The following is a 17,803-nucleotide window of genomic DNA, read 5'->3' as shown; positions in this document are numbered from 1 at the left end:
CCAACTCTGATTTAACGCCAAGATCTTCTCTAAATGAACCTTGAAAGGGTAAGCTAAATATCTCTCAGGGCACAGCAGAGCCTGGCAAGCTCCCCGTGACGTATTCGATATGCCAGACACAGTAACAATAAAGTCTCCAATGGAGACATTACTGGGCCCGCACTGGTATTAAAAATGGGGAAAAAAAAGTCTAGTTTGTATTTCTTGAAAATGTCAGCTTGACTCAAAGCTGGGGGTTCCGAAGGCAGTTCTATTTCATCCCACAGCACAAATGCTTCCTCCGTGCTAGAGCTCTGGCTCACGTATGTCCAGCGTCTTCTGGACAGGGAAACACCAGCCCTGGGAAGGAGTGGCGTGATGGGACACTGGCACACAGGAACCACCTCAATTTGGGTCATTTTCCCCCCTTAGGACTCCGAGGACCCCTTACCCCTCGGGCAGCACCGCACGACATTCTATCAGGAAGTTACATAAAAATCAGTCTTCCGTTCCAAACAAAATTTCACAAGCTGCAGACACAGTTCAAGACTATATACAGCCTGAAGGCACAGGACATATGCAAACGGCATCTATTCACTGTCATCAGCGAGCCCCGTCACCCGCCTCACGCTGGCATTTAACTTCAAAATATCCAGATAGAGGAAATTTTTATGTGTCAGGGGGAAAAATCAGAGTTAGCAAGAGCTCGAAGAGAAGAGCAAGCCGGCAAACAGGACTGAGAGAAGGTGACTGGAGGTGAGGCCGGTCTCTGGCCTAACCTGGGTCCCAGTCCCAGCTGCCCTGCAGAACCTGCCAGGGGACACCCCACATGCCTCGGAAAACTCACGGACACCCCACATGCCATGGAATCCCCCCAACGCTCACAGCCGCTCAGGTCTGACTCACACCCGCCCTTCCATGCAAAAGAGCTGAAGGAACAAGGATCCCCAGGTCGAAGCTTCTAGTGTCGGGGCTGGAACGATAGTGCAGCGGGGAGGGCATTTGCCTTGCATGCAGCCAACCTGGGTTCAAATCCCGGCATCCCATATGGTCCCCTGAGCACCGGCAGGAGTAAATCCTGAGTGCACAGCCAGGAATAACCCCCGTGCCTCTCCGGGTGAAAAAATTAACAATAAAAAGATAACACCGTGGAGGTGTGCAGACTGGGGGCGGGGTGCAGAGGGAGACCTCCCAGAGAGCCTGGCCCAGAGTGAGCATAACATCCCCAAAGACCCCGTAGGATGGCTCCGCCAGGTCTGGGGTGCAGCCTCACACTTGAGTCTAAGCCACCATGGTCAGGATGTCCAAAGAGTCCTCAGAAAAGAACCGGAAACTCTGCATTGGAGCAGACCACAGAGGATGATGCAGGGGAAGGAAAGCATTAGGGGGCCTCTTTCGAACTGCTCAGGGGCCCAGGTGACTGTTCAGAGCGGAAACTGTGTCTGCCTGCGGACAGCTAAGTCGGCTCCTGCCCGGCCCTGCCCAGCCCCGAGCACCCAAACAAAACATTCATGTTTAAAAACGGCGTATTACTACAGAGACACCTCTAACAACTCCCACCCGGCGAGGCTCAAGGGATAGGCTCTGCACTCAGGAATTATTCTGGTGGTGCTTTGGGGACCACATGGGATGCCGGGGATTGAACCTGGGTCAGCCTCGTGCAAGGCAAATGCCCTCCCAATGTATATTGCTCCAGCCCTTGTAATTCCTCTTTATAAGCCCCTAGGGCTCCGTGTGTGTGTGTGTGTGTGTGTGTGTGTGTGTGTGTGTGTGGGCGGGGGATCGGACACGAACAGCAGACTCCGTTCTGTGAGGGCTGGAAGGTCCCTCATATTAACACGAGGAAGCCTCAGAGACGGACCTTGGTGAGGGCGCCTGGGCCCTTGGCAAACTCCACCAGGCGGGGCGAGCCCCCCAGCGCCTTGAGCCCAATCTGACTGCTCACATGACACACGCCAGAGTGCCCATGTTCTGGGGTCCCTTGAGCAGAATACCTGGAGTGAGGGCCACTGCAAGCAGCTCAGGTGAGCAGAGCCGTGGCTTCCCCCACCGGGATGCGGGCTCGGGGGCCATCGTGGCTCAGGGCGGGAGAGAAGATGTGAATGCAGCATCCACGGGGGGATGTGGGGCCCTTGGTTCCGACCTGTCTCAGGTCTGTCTGTTGGGATGGACCCACCCCGCCCGCACAGGGCCAGGAGCGACCCTGGGTGTGACCGAGACAGCCCCTACCCTCAGCTGGGGTGACCAAGCCGCTTCCTCAACGCTTCCGCACTGCTGACTGGGAACAGAAGGAGCAGAGAAGCCTCTCCCAGACATGCAATGACTCGCATGGAAGGTGAACCCCGAGTCCTGTCACCACAAAGGGCCGGGCAGGCCCCTGTCCTGTCACCACACAAGGGCATGCAAGCCCTTCCCTGCTCCAAGACTGGGGTGGGGAGAGACCATCGGGGGATCCCAGGAAAGTTCTGGATTCCACAGGCCGAAGCCCAGGGACGTGAGCAAACCCATGGGTAGCTGGGTGACAGCATCCCAGAACACAAGCGAGCCCCAGGTTCTTTCTCTTAAGGTGCTGCTGAGACCAACATGCTGAGGGGAAAGGGTGCCCGGAAATCTGGTGATGCACCTGCGTTCTCAAAAGGTCAAGTCCTGAGACCAGCAGTACCAGTACCACAAATCAACTCACATGGCCAAGAACGCAGGGAAATGAGATTGCGTCTCAAACACACCTGCACAAGCTTCCAATGGCAGAGGGTGCAGAGGGCGCAGGCAGGCACCGGGGGCGCTGGGGTCGTGCACGGGTTCAAGTTGACTCCCTGGCTTGGCACTGGGGGTAACACCAGGCGGGGCTTGGAGGACCATATGGAGTGCCAGGGAACGAACCCGGGTCTGCCAGGGGCAAGGCAAGTGCCCTACCCACCTTACTATCTCTCTGGCCCTGGTATGCCGTTTTTAGAGGACATTATCAAGCTGATGTGTTTCCCCCTTGCATCTTCCCCTTCATTTCGGTATTTATTTTCCCTTTCCCTCCCTTTCTCGCTGAGGCTGAGGGTCGCACACTCTAGGTGGTGGTTACCCACTTGGGGGCGGGGGGGGGGTGTTCTCACTCGGCCTGCCAGAACTCCAGCCATGCCCAATTTTCCCTATTTACAGCTAAGAACACGTCATAGGAAAAGCATCTGGTTGAAATCTCACATAAATCAATGCTTTTGGGTCCAGAGATTGTCTTAAGGGACTAAGCATGGAGAAACCTCACCGCACAGAAGAAAGAGCCAGAGTTCTGGCCCGGGCGCCCCTAAGAGCCAAGCTGACACTTTGAAAGAGAAATATTTCAGAAGTGCTCACTGTCATAAAGATAGTAAACAAAACATATAAAATCATATTTGCAAACAAAAATCCATCTTTCAGAAAAAGACAACATTTAAAAAAGAAAAACTCCGGGGGGCCAGATATATAGTTCAGTGCAAAGGTGCTTCCCTGGCATCAAAGAGTCAAATATGGACCCCTGAGAACCCCCTAGAGTAATTCCTGAGCATCACCAGGTGAGACCCCAAGCAAAAACCAAAGCAAAGCAAACAAATAAATATGTGCTGAAAATAACCAGTAGGAAACAGGCTGGGACGGGCGTGTGGGAGAAACAGAATTTCCCGCACACCCTGCACCCAGCCCTGAGGTCACACTGCAGAACCTCAAGAGTTTGAATGAAAAATGTAGGCAATTGTATTTCTAGAAAATGAGAATGTAAGATTAGAGTCTTCAGGTCTTGCCAAGACTCAATCAAGGGGAAAGGCGGGTCACGAAAACAAAATCCCTCACAAACCTGTTTCTTCTGCAGGCCCGTGGGCAGCGGCTGCGCTCCTCGAAGTGGGGGCCCGGGAGAATGCGCAGAACTTCCTCGATTCTGCGCCAACCAGGCCGGGAGAGCAGCTGGGCCAGCCGCATGCTGAGGGGGGCATAGCCGAGATGTCCGTGGGGTTCTGCGGAGGATTCGAGAGGGACACCTGGAGTCAACCAACTCCTCTCTGCCTAATGGGCCATGGGATCTTTTTTTTTTCTCTGGCGGAGGCCATACCCTGCGGTGCTCAGGGCTCCCTCCTGGTGCTGCACTCAGGGATCACAACCTGGGTTGGCCGCATTAAAGGCAAATGTCCTCCACGCTGCCGTCCTGGATTTGACTTTGGGGAGGAACACAGTGTGCTCCAGCCTACCCCGCTGAGCCCTGCCATCTCCACCCTCTACCCAATTCCCAATCTCTCTATTCTCTCCTTCTCTCTCCCCCACACCCCCGCCCCTACAGCTTTATGCATCAGACCTGGTGGTGCAGAGCTGACACATGGCTCTGCCCTCACCTCTCCTGGCCCTGAGTCCTTCTGTCTCAAACCAATCTCAGAAAGCTGCTTGGTGCCCCTGTGTGCTGGAAGGTGCCAGTGCCCGGCAGCCCGTGCAGAGGGCAGGGGCGTGGCCAAACCCCAGCACCTCTGGGTCTGAACATTGAACTGTCTGCCCGGGAAAGATTCCATCCGACCCCCACAGAAGAAAAACTGTTCATCGATTTGGTGAGAAACTTCTCCTATGGAAACTTGGCCCACTGGGGGGACGGAATGTGGAGAGCTCTAAGCCCAGCCAAGCTACTCTCAGGCATTCTTCCGGGGGCGAGGCCCCAGGGCACAGCCACGCCCAAATCTCCCAAGGGTGAGAGTGACAGCACCCAGCATCACAGTGACCCCCAGTCTGAAACCCCCCTCTCTCTCAGTGACTCTGAGTCCAGCAGCCCCAACTGCCCACGGTGAGTCAGTTGTGTTGGTCCCCAATCCTCTTACTTGAGGCTGGCCTTTTCGCTGACCAGAGGCTTCCTTGAGTCCTGACCAGCCTCCCCCGCCCTGAAGCCTAAGTGGACAAGGGCCCCCTCTTCCCACCCCCAGCCCCCATCTTCAAAAAGTGTCCCCCAACAAGCCCCACTCAGTCCTGGCTTCTGCAAGGGCAGCGCCTTCCCACCAGCAGAATGCCACACCACTGGGGAAATGTGTGTGTGTCTATGTACGTGTCTGTGTGTGTATGTTGGCGCGCGTGCATGTGCGTGAAGGCTCGGCTCGCCTATTAGATGGCGTGCATGTGACTGCGTGTGCTCGAAGACTTGGCTCACCTGCTCATTCACATCGTCCATCCAGAGGCGCAGGGTCTTCCGGAAGGTGGGGTAGCTGTTCCTGCCCCCTGCTGGGGCCGCAGCAGCCCGGCCTTCTCCAGGTTCTGTAACGTCAGGATGTGCTCGTAGCCATATGTCTGCAAGAGAAGTTGGGGAGCCTGCTAGATCTCCCACTTCCGAAGAGGGAGCGAACATTTTCACTCTCATTCTGATACTTTTGTTCTTGAGTCATACCCGGCAGCATGCAAGACAAGTGCCTTACCCCTTTCTAGCTCTTGGTTTTTGTTTTTTTTTCTTTTCGGGTCACACCCGGCGAAGCTCAGGGGTTACTCCTGGCTTTGCGCTCAGGAATCACTCCTGGCGGTGCTCGGGAAACCATATGGGATGCTGGGAATCGAACCAGGATCGGCTGCGTGCAAGGCAAACGCCCTACCCGCTGTGCTATTGCTGCAGCCCCTTTCGAGCTCTTTGGACCCCACATTTTCACTTTAAAGCCAGAATGCATGGGCCCAAGGTAAGGAAGATAGATGACAGTGTACTGAAATAACTGAGTAGGAAAAGGAGGCCAAACACACCTCCTGACGTGCTATTTTCCAGATGTCTCCTTTGTTTTGTTTGCTTTTGCCCCCGCACTTCCTGTGCTCAGGGATCAGTGCTGGTGGGGCTCAGGGGACCCATATGGGTGCCGGGGATCGAGCCTAGGTGGGCCACGTGCAAGACCAAGGGCCTTTTAAAAAAATTTCTCCCTTGGCAAATGAGTCACTTAGAAACACTGACCTGGAGAATTTCTCTTTTTTGTAATAATCCAGAACCTTCTGCTTGAGCCCACTGTTGCACACCGACTGCAGGCAAATGAGCCTGAGCACCTTGATGAGTGGATGCTTCTGGGAGATGCAGTCCTCGATATAACTGTTGACGTAGAGTCATGGCAGGTTTGTGCGTGAGCGCCGGGTCTGGGCCTGCAGGCCTGGGCGTTCCTGGGCCCCTCAGAGGCCCGATCAAGGAGAGGCTGGAGATTGACTCACGCTCCTGCCTACACTCCCTGGACAACCTAAGCTCCAGGGGCTGCGGGTGGGTGCAAATGTCCCACTTGTCAGCGACACCTGAGCCGCATCAGTAAAGTAGCAGGGACTGTGGGGAATTTGGGCGCTTGCTTGCTGCAAGTGACAATGCAGGATTTATTGACAGGCAGACAGAAAAAGGGATCATACAACCCACGCTCTTAAATTATCTGTGATGGGCTTCAATAGTCTTGGGCTTCAGGGCTGGGTCTTGTTTCTCTGAGGACAGCAAACAGCAATGGAACACATGCACACACACACACAATGGAACACACACACATATGCACGAACACACACACAATGGAACACACACACACACACACACACCACCCCCGGTCAACAGAAACCTATCCCTTGGCAGAATCTCTTTCCGCACATTTTGCACTGCCCTGACAGATATTTAGGCCAGACACGGGAATCAAAGCGATTCCTTTGCTACCTCGAGTTCTGTTTGCCAATCCGGTTAACTATCGGCTAAAACGGTTTTAGTGTTCACGTACCTTATCGGTGTCTATTCCAGACATCAACTCCTGCTCCACGGTTAACTGATCAAAGAAGTCTTCAGACGCTGAAACATAATTCACACACGAGCATCTCAGAAGTGGGATAAATGCTCATTTCTCCCGGAGGCATGCAAAGTAGCAAGCAAGCACCAAGTTTAAGTCATCACCGGGAAAGGCACCTTCCAAAACAGTGAGGCTGACGGCCTGTGCCCCGAGGTGCGCCTAGACACAGAGCCCCGGGGCGTGGGCCCTAGCAGCTCCCCTTCACACTAATTAAAGCAATTTCCAAGGGCATTTTACTTTGGTTCGTTTGGGGGCCACCCCCGGTGGTGCTCAGGGATCACTCCTGGCAGGCTTCGGACACCATATGGGACTCCGGGATCCAACCCGGGCCGGCTGTGTGCCAGGCACTGCAGTACCGCTCCTACTCCAGCTCCTTGCAACATCCGACTGAAACCAACTCAGCAAGTAGTGCCAGGTCTGGCGAAGCAGTGCTGGCGCCACCCAGAGCCTGGGAGAGCCCTGCTGCACCACCTGACCCCGCAGAACCCAACAGTCACACTCGGAACATTTCTGCGAGGACACAGCGGCTGGCACAGGGAACAATGCACAAGTGAAACAGTAGCCGGGGCCCCCAGAAGTAGCAGGGAGCCAGTGACACACCCTGAGCCTGAGCCCGGGACAGGGCACTCACTCGTCACATCCTGGATGCGCTCGGCGATGGAGGTGTGGTTGGCCAGGGAGCCCCACGCCGCCTGCATGTGGGGTAGCTGGGAGACGAACTGCTTGATCTCGCCCACCGTCTTGGCGTTGTGCCTTTCCTGAGGGAGGGGAGAAGGTCACGACAGTACTGGGGACAGCACTCAGGGCCTCGCGCACTCAGGGCCTCGCATACATACACACACACGCACACACACACACACACACACACACACAATGTGCCTCAGCCCCAGCCCTGGCTGCCAAGAGTGCATTTTTAAGAGTTTGGGTCTTTGGGTTGCCCAGGGCATGTTTGAATCACGTGCAAGGCAGTGCCCCGGGCTTCCTCCTGGCCTGGAGCTCAAGGATCACTCCTGGCCTGCACCGGGACCACATGGAATGCTGGGGAGTGAACCCAGGTCAGCTGCATGCAAGGTAAGCGCCTGGCCCGTTGTGCTATCCCTCCGGCTCCCCCAAATTAATTTTTAGTGTGAGAAACGGACACAAAACGAATTAGGCTATAACCAGATCCCACAGCCACAGGAAAATAGAAAAGGCAGATTGGTGGGTCCAGGGACTGCGACAGCCACATCCTGCAGCACTGGGAGACCATGTGGACAGGGAGGGAGCCCAGGGCCCACGCAGGCCACACCTGACACTGCATGGTCCCTGCCAGGGATGTGGAGCTCAGCAAACTGCCTTGAAGCCACAAAAGCTAACGCTCGTATAGCCTGAGACCTCAACAATAGCAAATTAAGTGTAAAACGTTTCCTGGGTCCAAGCTATACAGTGGGGGAGGCGCTTGCTCAGTGCCCGGCCTCCCCACAGAACCCCGAGGCCTGCCAGGAGCCAGCCCTGAGCACTGGCAGCGGGAAGGGAGGGAAGTGGACACCACGGCGAGCTCGGAGCTGGCACAGTGAATGCCCGACACTTCTTATCCATAGCTTTATAAGTCACGGTGAGGAAATAAAAATTTGAGGAACAAAACCCAAGTGAACAAAAGCAACTTCAGAAATACAACAACCATGGGGTCAGAGTGACAGAACAGTGGCGAGGTGCTTGCCTTGCATGCGGCCAGCCTGGGTTCGATCCCCAGCATCCCATGGGGTTGCCTCAGCCCACCAGAAGTGATCCCTGAGCGCAGAGCCAGGATTTAGCCCTGTGCACCTCTGGGTGTGCCTCCCCTCAAAAAAAAAAAAAAACCCAAAGAAATACAAATACTGATACAGTAGAGATAACTCCTAAAAAAGATGAAATCAGGAAATCCATCCTTCAAGGGAAAAAGTGATTTTTAAAAACTTCCCCAGAGTTAAAAAATTCAGCTTCTATCATTTTACTGATTCAGGTTTCAAAAGTGACCTGAACCCAGAATAAAGAGCAGCAGGAGGGCGCGAGGTGCTAAGGAAGCTGGGGGCCGGGGACTGTGCTCTCAGTATCACCCACCCTCCCAGCCTGCTCGGGCTGATCCCGGATTCCCTAGATGCAGGAGCTAGCGGAGATGCCACCACCGCCAGCGGCTGGGAGGAAGGAGGGAGGGACAGGGAGTGCGGACGGTGACTGGCAAAGGACCTGACACCAGGAGAGGGCCTGGCACCACCTTTCCCCAGGCGCCCGCAGCCCGCCTGCCGCCTGGCCCCAGGCCCCAGTCACCTCAAAGGCGGCCGTGATGACCTTGGCCTTCTTGCTGAGCACGGCGCCCACGGCGTTGAAGTTGCAGTCTCGGATCTCGGCGTGGAGCTCCTCGGCTGAGTTCAGCGGCAGCTTCTTGGCCTCTGTGGGCAGGTCCTGCCCGTCACCCTGCCTCTTCGGGGCGAATTTCTCGGGCGGCAACTTTACATGACCTGCACGGGAGGGGACACCCCAAGTGAGACTCCAGAGACTTCCTGTCAGGGGAGAGCACTGGGCTTTGAGTCACTAGCTGTGCACGAGCGGAGGACGCTCACACTTTTCACGCACGGCTTCCCTGGCCTGGCCCGTGGGCCGCCTCCTGCCACTGCCAGCCCAAACCGAACTCAGGATGGGGCCACCCGAGGAAACATGCCCCAGTGCGGCCCACTGTTTGTCCTGCTGGCGCGTGCATGTGCATGCAGTCTACACCGACATCTCAACAAGCCAAGAGGAGCCCAGGATGGGGCTGGAGTGATAGCACAGCAGGGAGGGTGTTTGCCTTGCACCGGGCAGACCCTGGTTCGATTCCCAGCATCCCATATGGCCCCCTGAGCACCGCCAGGAGTAACTCCTGAGAGCAGCACCAGGAGTAACCCCTGTGCATTGCCGAGTGTGACCCCTGTCACTGTCCTTCCATTGTTCATAGATTTTGCTCAAGCAGGCCCAGTAACGTCTCCATTTTGAGACTTGTTACTGTGTTTGGCATATCGAACACGTCACGGGTAGCTTGCCAGGCTTTGCCGTGCGGGCAAGATACTCTTCAAAAAAGAAAAAGAAAAAGAAAAAGAAGATCCCAGGAATCACCTCAGCATGGAAGTGTGCATGAGGGCGGGAGACAGCTCCGACGGCTTCTTTCCTTTCTTTTTCCTTTCTCTGATTTTTGGGCCACACCTGTCAGTGCTCAAGGCTTATTCCTGGCTCTGTGCTCTGGGCTTATTCTTGGCAGTGTCTGGGGGAACCATATGTGGTCCTGGGGACCAAACTCACCCTAACTGCTGCTCTGCCTCTAGCTCCAAATTGGTTCCTTTCAAAAAAACATCTCCGGTTTCAACACAAATCCCGACGTGTCTACACACAATCAGCTCCACTGCTGTGGGTCCAGAGAGACGGGTCATCGGGGGCAGCACACGCTCAAGTCCAGCTGTCTGTTCCTCTGAGCACTGCCCCGTGTGGGCCCTGAGCACTGTGGGGTGGAGCTGAGAATCATAAAGCAACAAGAACTCCTGCATCGGAGAATGTGGGGAGAGAAAGAGACCGACGGAAGGAAAATACTTCTCGGTGCTTTCCAAATCCTAAGCCCCTCCGAACAGCCCGGGCGCCAGCGTCTGGAGACAGCACGCCACGGTGGCCGCGGGACCCGGGGCCTGAGCACATGCTGAGATACACGAGGTCGGCAAGACCTCGCATTCCAGCTCAAAGCTGAGGGGCAGCCGCTGGCCCAGGCAGCCTGCACGCAGCTCCTGCACGGGCCTGCCATCGCCCTCGGTCCAGCCACGGGCGCAGAGCTGGGGGGTTATGGGGAAGCCCAATTTCCCCTTGTTTTTCAGATTTCTCTTAACGGTTTCTTTTGGGGGGGTTACACCCAGCGATGCATTGGAATTACTCCTGGCTCTGCACTCAGGAATTACTCCTGGCGGTGCTCAGGGGACCATATGGGATGCTGGGAATCGAACCCGGGCTGAGCCGCGTGCAAGGCAAATGCCCTACCCGCTCTGCTATCACTCCAGCCCTCTCCCTTAATTAAATGTTTGATCAGCAGGAAGTGTGTGATGTGAAGAGACTGTGAGTTCCCGAAACTCCTTCCTCCCGGAGGCACCCCACGAGTCCCATCTCTCACACCTCCGCACCCCCAACCCCAGCACCTCTGCCAGATCCCCCGAGACTTGCAGAAGCACCAGGAGGTGGGGACCCCTCACACAGGGTGCTCCCGTGCCAGGACAGCTCGGAGCAGGAGTCTGGGGAGGGGCTGTGTGTGTGGCATCACCCCCAGCTGCTGTCAGGCACAGCCCTGGTGGCTCCAGGGCCACAGACTGGCCCCACAGAGCAGAAAATCACCGAGATCAGCCCCACGGCCCCTTGGGCACTGCTTACGACTGTCCCCACAAAAGGAAACAACTTAAGAGGTTATCCTTCGGAACAACTGGTAAAAAACAAACCGGAAACACCTTCATAATCATTAAAGAGCAGGAAAACGGGTTGTTGTGTGGAAATGCCTCCACATGTGGTCCTGCTCTGCTTCCGTGGCCGCCATCACTGAGCCACACATTCACCACTGCAGAAACACACACACACACACACACACAAGCCATCGCAATCCACTCTGCAATAACAAGCTTGGCACACTGGACAGACAGCACTGTCCGGACTCGACCAGCACTCAGCGGCTGCAGGGCTCTGTGTCCCCAGAGAGACCCCATGCAGTTAGCTGCATCCCCGTCCTTCCAGACTGGGGCTCCATCCCCAGGGCTGTTTCCCCAGCCCACAACCAGGGCCACTCCTGAAGGCGCCGGAATTACCCCTCTTGAGGCCTAGGGCTCCCTGTTCTGAAGAAAAGACACAAATCAGACTGTGGGAAACTTCTCAGACTGTATCCCAGCAGGAGCTACTCCCGGCTCAGTGCTCACTGGACGAGGCAGGAGTGTGGATGGAACTGAGCGCTGGCTGTGCGCCTGGCACTAGCCCCGTGAGCTTTCCTAGCCCCCTCTCAGATCTGAAATGCTACAGAATCTAACATCCGGGGCCAAACCCCCCTGACCTTGGACCCAGGCACCCCTCAGAAACACTCTATTCTTCACGCCTCCCTGGGCGGCCCCAAGCAGCGGGGCTGCACACCGCATGGCCCTCTGCACAAGGCCTTCGCCTCGGTTTCCCCGATGGTGTCCTGGCTCGAGCTCGCTTTAACCTTGGGCTGAAAGTCAGTGCCTGACATTTTCAAATATTCTGACTTACACACAAAGGCCGCACCTTCGAAAACAGACACTTTTGAGATTGATTTTACTCAGCTAACCTATTAGTAACTGATGTCACTTCACTTACTGTTCTGGATGCCATAAATTTCATCGATGAGTCCCTCGTATGTCAGCTGAGTCGCAAGGGGCGTTAATAAATCCACATTTCGATCAAGCAACAAGAGGTTATCAAAAACAGGAAATACTGAATTCTGGCTTCCTATAAAGTCTCTCTTCATCCTGATCATCATATTGGCCACTTGCTGGAAACAAAGTACAGAACCAGGCAGAGCCTTTTTAGCAATGGGCGGATTTTTAAATGAAGCTAAAAAGAGCCCGGCAATCCAAAATTTAAAAATAAGACGGAAAAAATCGAACAATAAAATAAAACAAGACGGGCCTGAGACAGTATGGTGGGTAGGATGCTTGCCTTGCAGGTGGCTGACCCAGGTTCAATTCCTGGCACCACGTACGATCCCTCAAACCCTGCCAGGAGTGAGCCCCGAGCACTGCTGGGTATGGAGAGGGTGGGAGGAGGGAGAGTGCGAGAGAGGGAGGGAGAGTAGGGATGGAAAAGAAAAGATAAAGAACAGAAAAGAGAAAAGGAAAGAGGGCTGGGAGACAGCAAAGGGACCAGGGGTCACGCCTTGCACGCAGACAGCCTCAGTTTGCTGGCCCTAGCACAGAGCCAAGAGCACTGCGAGGTGGAGCCCCAATCTCCACCCGCAGGAGAGAGGCCCCCCTCCCCGCCCCGGCACACCCTGGCGCACTCGGCCTTCCCGAAGATCTGGGGGATGGTCCCGTACAGGGCCTGAAGCGTCATCAGGTCCTTGGCCGCGTGGTACAGGCTCGTCTGGTCGCTGTCCAGGTAGCACTCCTGTGGGAGAGGGCCGGGCGCGTGGGCACAGGCTCTGCGAGTCAGCACCGAGGCCCCAAGACAGCGCCTGTACTGGGGGCGAGCATCGCTGGGCAGGCGAGGAAAGGCTGGCCTCTGCATGCCCACGTAACCACACAGCAGAACACGCTGGGCTTGCAGAAGGGCAGGCAGCCTCTCCCACATACAGCAGCGAGTGTCACAGGGGACAGGAGGACACGGTCTCGGAGAAGAGCCACAAGGTCCATTTAACACACAGACAAAAAGAAACATCTTTGGCCCAGAAAGAGGGAAGAGCACGCACGCGCCCCCAGCCGGGCGGTTCAGCAGGGCTGACAGAGCACACACGGTCCCCAGCGGGGCCTCAAGATCACTCCTGTGCCTCAATCCTTTCATCCAGCAAGTGCAGAGAGCAGAGGAGGGAAACCACGCAACGTGATTCACCTGCACTCCACCTGATGTGGCGGCACTGCTGGTGCCCATCGCGGGACTCTCTTTATTTTTTTCCTTTTTGGGTCACACCCGGCAATGCACAGGGGTTACTCCTGGCTCATGCACTCAGGGACTACTCCTAGTGGTGCTCAGGGGACCCTATGGGATGCTGGGAATCGAACCTGGGTTGGCCACATGCAAGGCAAACGCCCCACCCGCTGTGCTATTGCTCCAGCCCCTCATCGTGGAATCTTTGACCCTTTCTAAGGAAGCGGCCAACAGGCGTGCACCCCAAAGGCATGAGGACGAGGGGTGCAGACTGGGGGCGGGGTGCAGAGGGAGACCTCCCAGAGAGCCTGGCCCAGAGTGAGCACAGTATCGCCAAAGGTCCTGTAGGATGTCTCTGTCAAGTCTGGGGTTCCAAGTCTGGGACACTTCAGTCCAAAACATCCTGGTCGGGATGTCCAAAGAGTCCTCAGAAAAGGACCAGAAATTCCTCATTGGAGCAGAGCAGAGAGGAAGATTCAGGGGAAGCAAAGCATTAGGGGGCATCTTTCAAACTGCTCAGAGGCCCAGGAGACTGTTCAGAGCTGGAACTGTGTCTGCCTGCGGACAGCAAAGCCGGTTCCTGCCCAGCCCTGCCCAGCCCTGAGCACCCAAACAAAACATTCATTTTAAAAAATGGTTTATTACTACAGAGACACCTCAAACAACTCCCACCTGGCGAGGCTCAGGGGATACCCCGGCTCTGCACTCAGGAATTATTCTGGTGGTGCTTTGGGGACCATATGGCTCAGCAGAACCGTGAGTCAACACAGGAAGCTGAGGGCCGGAGTCTGCAAAGCCCCTGAGGGAGCCCCCGCAGGTCTGGTCACGCCAGGCATTTCCTCTCAGCTGCCGACTGTCTCGTAGAGGGACAGTGAACAGACAGACGGACGAGCCCGTCCCTGCACACAGATCCCGACCCCTGGCATCCTCTACTCCATGAAGCTGACTGCGGGGGGCTCCGTGTGTGTGTGGGGGGGGTCGGACCCGAGCAGCAGACTCCGTCCTGTGAGGGCTGGAAGGTCCCTCATATTCACACAAGGAAGCCTCAGAGAGGCTTGGTGAGGGCTCCGGGGCCCTTGGCAAACTCCATCGGGCTGGGTGACGCCCTCAGCGCGCCGAACCCAATCTGAGTGCTCACATGACACACGCCAGAGTGCCCATGTTCTGGGGTCCCTCGAGCAGAATACCCGGAGTGAGGGCCACTGCGAGCAGCTCAGGTGAGCAGAGCCGTGGCTACCCCCGCCGGGATGCCGGCTCGGGGGCCGTCCTGGCTCAGGGCGCGAGAGAAGATGTGAATGCAGCATCCACGGGGGGATGTGGGGCCCTTGGTTCCGAGCTGTCTCGGGTCTGTCTGTTGGGATGGCCCCACCCCGCCTGCGCAGGGCCAGGAGCGACCCTGGGTGTGACCGAGACAGCCCCTACCCTCATCTGGGGTGACCAAGCCGCTTCCTCAACGCTTCCGCACTGCTGACTGGGAACAGAAGGAGCAGAGAGGCCTCTCCCAGACATGCAATGACTCGCATGGAAGGTGAACCCCGAGTCCTGTCACCACACAGGGCCGGGCAGGCCCCTGTCCTGTCGCGGGACAGCGGGGAGGGCCTGGACGCGGGGCTGCGCTCGGCCTGCCAGACGGACTCGAGTCGCCCCGTTTTCCCTCCCAGGACTCGAGTCGCCCCGTTTCCCTCCCAGGGCCGGGCCGCAGGGCGGGAGCGCAACGCCCCCTCGCTCGGGCTGCACTGGGGGCGCCCCCGGCTCCAGAGGCCGCCGCCCGCCCCGGGGCCCTCCCCTCGCTGCCCGCGCACTCGCCCGGGAATCTCGCAGGGAGTCCAGGGTCTCCCGCGCGGAGGACAGGTGTGGCCCCGGCGCCGCCCAGCCCCGCCGCCACGTGATGCGTGGGTCACGTGAACATCGTGACGTCACGCCTCCGCCGGAAGCCGGAAGCGGCCTGGGACCCCTTGCCTCTTTCCAGTCCGGGGTTCCGCCTCTTGGTTCCGCCCAGCCCCGACTAACCCACCCCAGGCCCTAGGGGTGGGCGTGGCTCAGGCCAATGTGGGCGTGGTTCAGAGAGATGGGCGTGGCTCGGCCCCAGGTAGGCGTGGCCTGGGCGGATATGGGCGTGGCTCGGGTCCACGTGGGCGGGGCCGGGGCTCCACCTCATTTCTCAGCTTCTCCAGCTCTGTGTCCCTCTCCGTGAGCAAGGCACTGGTAATACTGATGGATTTCTGCAGGGAAGCTTTCTCTTTATCGGGGTCTCTTATGAACACGGATTCTCTAAAAGACCAAAGAGTTCAAAATGCCAGAAATCAAGCCAGAGAGAGGCCAGTGCACAACTGCCCTAGAACGTAAGCTCAACGGCTCCCAGGACTGTTGCAGGGGTAGGGGCCGAGGCTTTGATGCTTGCAGAAGTTTAGTGAAATTTTACTGACTATGAGGGAGAAAAAGTTTGACTATGTGTACATGCCAGAACCTGCGTATCATTCTTTCCATTTGAATTTAAAGAAACAAGTTAATAACTTTGGGAGATGGAGAACAGAAAGAGAAAAAAAAGGACTTGTTGCACCCACACCCCACTCCCCCAAAAAGAATTCTTTTGAACAGGTAATCCCAGGTTGAAGTGCTATTTCTTGAATAAATTATTACCAAGCTATGACAACAATTAAATCACACACACATGCAAAGCAATTATACGAATGTCTTGCAGAGCGGCTTTATGTTGGGAGTATCCATTGGTTCTCACTCATTTCAGTAACTTTCAGCAAGTTCGGAGAACGTGTTTTTGAAACCTTTCTGAGCCAGAACAGGGGCAAAGATTGTTCAGACTAATCCAACAGAGAATGATTTTCATCCAGACTCTGGAGAGGACCAAAGTGAGTTGCTCTTAAACCCTCGGCCAGACTCGCCTCAAGGCTGGCTTGCAGAGGCGGAGATGGAGGACCTGGCCTGGGGAGAGAGGGTGGCAAGACAGAGAAGGAGCAAAGACACAATAGATACAACCCAACGGGTGTGTGTGTGACTGTGTGTGAGTGTGTGTGTGAGAGAGAGAGCATTTACACCACAAAAGGACGTGTGTGGGGGAGCACAGGGCGGGGACGGATGGCCAGTCAAGACTGGGCAATGCCACAGCCTGGAAAAGACATGAGAGGGGACAGAAGTGTGGCTCCTGGGATGCATATTTGGAGAGAGACAGAGGTGCGTGTGAAGTGGGGGATCTCATTAAAGTCTGGGGTCCAGGACAGCTGTGGATGTTCATGTCCTACTAACTGGTTCAAATCTGTGTGCCTTGGGGACGGAAGGAATGTGCAGCCCTGGGAGAAGTCGGGAGGGCCAATGGGAACTCCCTCCATCCACCTTGCGGCACTGGGTCATGCATGTTTAGATCACATGCACTGGGCCATAGCACCAGTGATGCAGGCAGGTGACACAGTGAAGGAGGCATAACTTACAGCAACAAGCTGAGTCTCCCTGGTCCCCGGGTGAGTGGGTGAACGAGGAGCATGTTCCGAGGGTCGGATCCCTCCAAAAACTGACAGGAGGAATCGGAGACTGAGGCCCACGTTAGAAATGGCAGAATGTACGTCTGGTTAGTGAGATCCAAGATATCTGCACACACATTACAGAATTCTCATGGGTTTACGGCAAACTGAAATTCTCACAGAGATGAAAAGAAAAGTGTGTATTTATCTCAGTGTGTGGCTCACACTTACACTCCAGATCATTAAGTAGTAAGAAAAGAATCTGAGACTAACAGAGATCTCTTGAATTCAACCCCAAGGGCTGGACGTACACCAGAAAGGGTGGACTTCAGTGCAGTTAAGCTATTACATGAGTAACACCTCGCTAGGAAATAGGATCTTGTTTAGGAGGAAATAAGAGGGTTTTAGAGGAAAGGAAATCTCTGATGCAACCCCGTGGGTCAGGAATCTTGACTTTCCTATGGCATGTGTTTGGGGGCTGGACTGGGGTCTACACTTCACAGACAGGAGAGCTGGGTTGGTCCCCAGCACTGCATGGTCTCTGGAGGCGGGAATGACTGCAGAGCATCTGCGTCCCCAAAGCAAAGCAAAACAAACTTATTTGGTAACTGATGCCACCATAAGATTATTTTAAGAGTTCCTTGCTCTAAATCTAACACACACTTAGAAAATCTGATTTTGAATGTTTATTCAAAGTGAAGGGGTTTAAGGAAGATGAGCAGATTCTGATTTTTTTGGGGGAAGGGGGGTTATACCGGGAGATCTCAGGGGTTCTTCCTGGTTCTGCACTCAGGAATTACTCCTGGCAGTGCTCAGGGGGACCATATGTGATGACGAGGATCGAACCCAGTTGGCCGTGTGCAAGGCAAATGCTCTCCACGCTGGAATGTCGCTCCAGTGCCAGAGCCCCATTCTTCGGTCAGGACAATCCAACTTGCCTGAGCCATGAGCTCTGAGGCAGGAGGAGAGGGCAGCTTC

At 55.7% G+C, this 17,803-nt stretch overlaps 1 pseudogene; it reads right to left on the bottom strand.

Moving 5' to 3' along the window:
- Positions 1 to 1,828: 1,828 nt before the first annotated feature.
- On the bottom strand, positions 1,829 to 17,772 carry LOC130042699 (vacuolar protein sorting-associated protein 33A-like; annotated as a pseudogene).
- Between the last annotated feature and the right edge of the window lie 31 nt (positions 17,773 to 17,803).

This window comes from Sorex fumeus, unplaced genomic scaffold (genome assembly GCF_029834395.1).
Source record: "Sorex fumeus unplaced genomic scaffold, SorFum_2.1 ptg000108l, whole genome shotgun sequence".
Lineage (NCBI taxonomy): Eukaryota > Metazoa > Chordata > Mammalia > Eulipotyphla > Soricidae > Sorex > Sorex fumeus.
The sequence above is the reverse complement of the archived record's forward strand: the minus strand, read 5'-3'. Positions and strand labels throughout refer to the sequence as shown.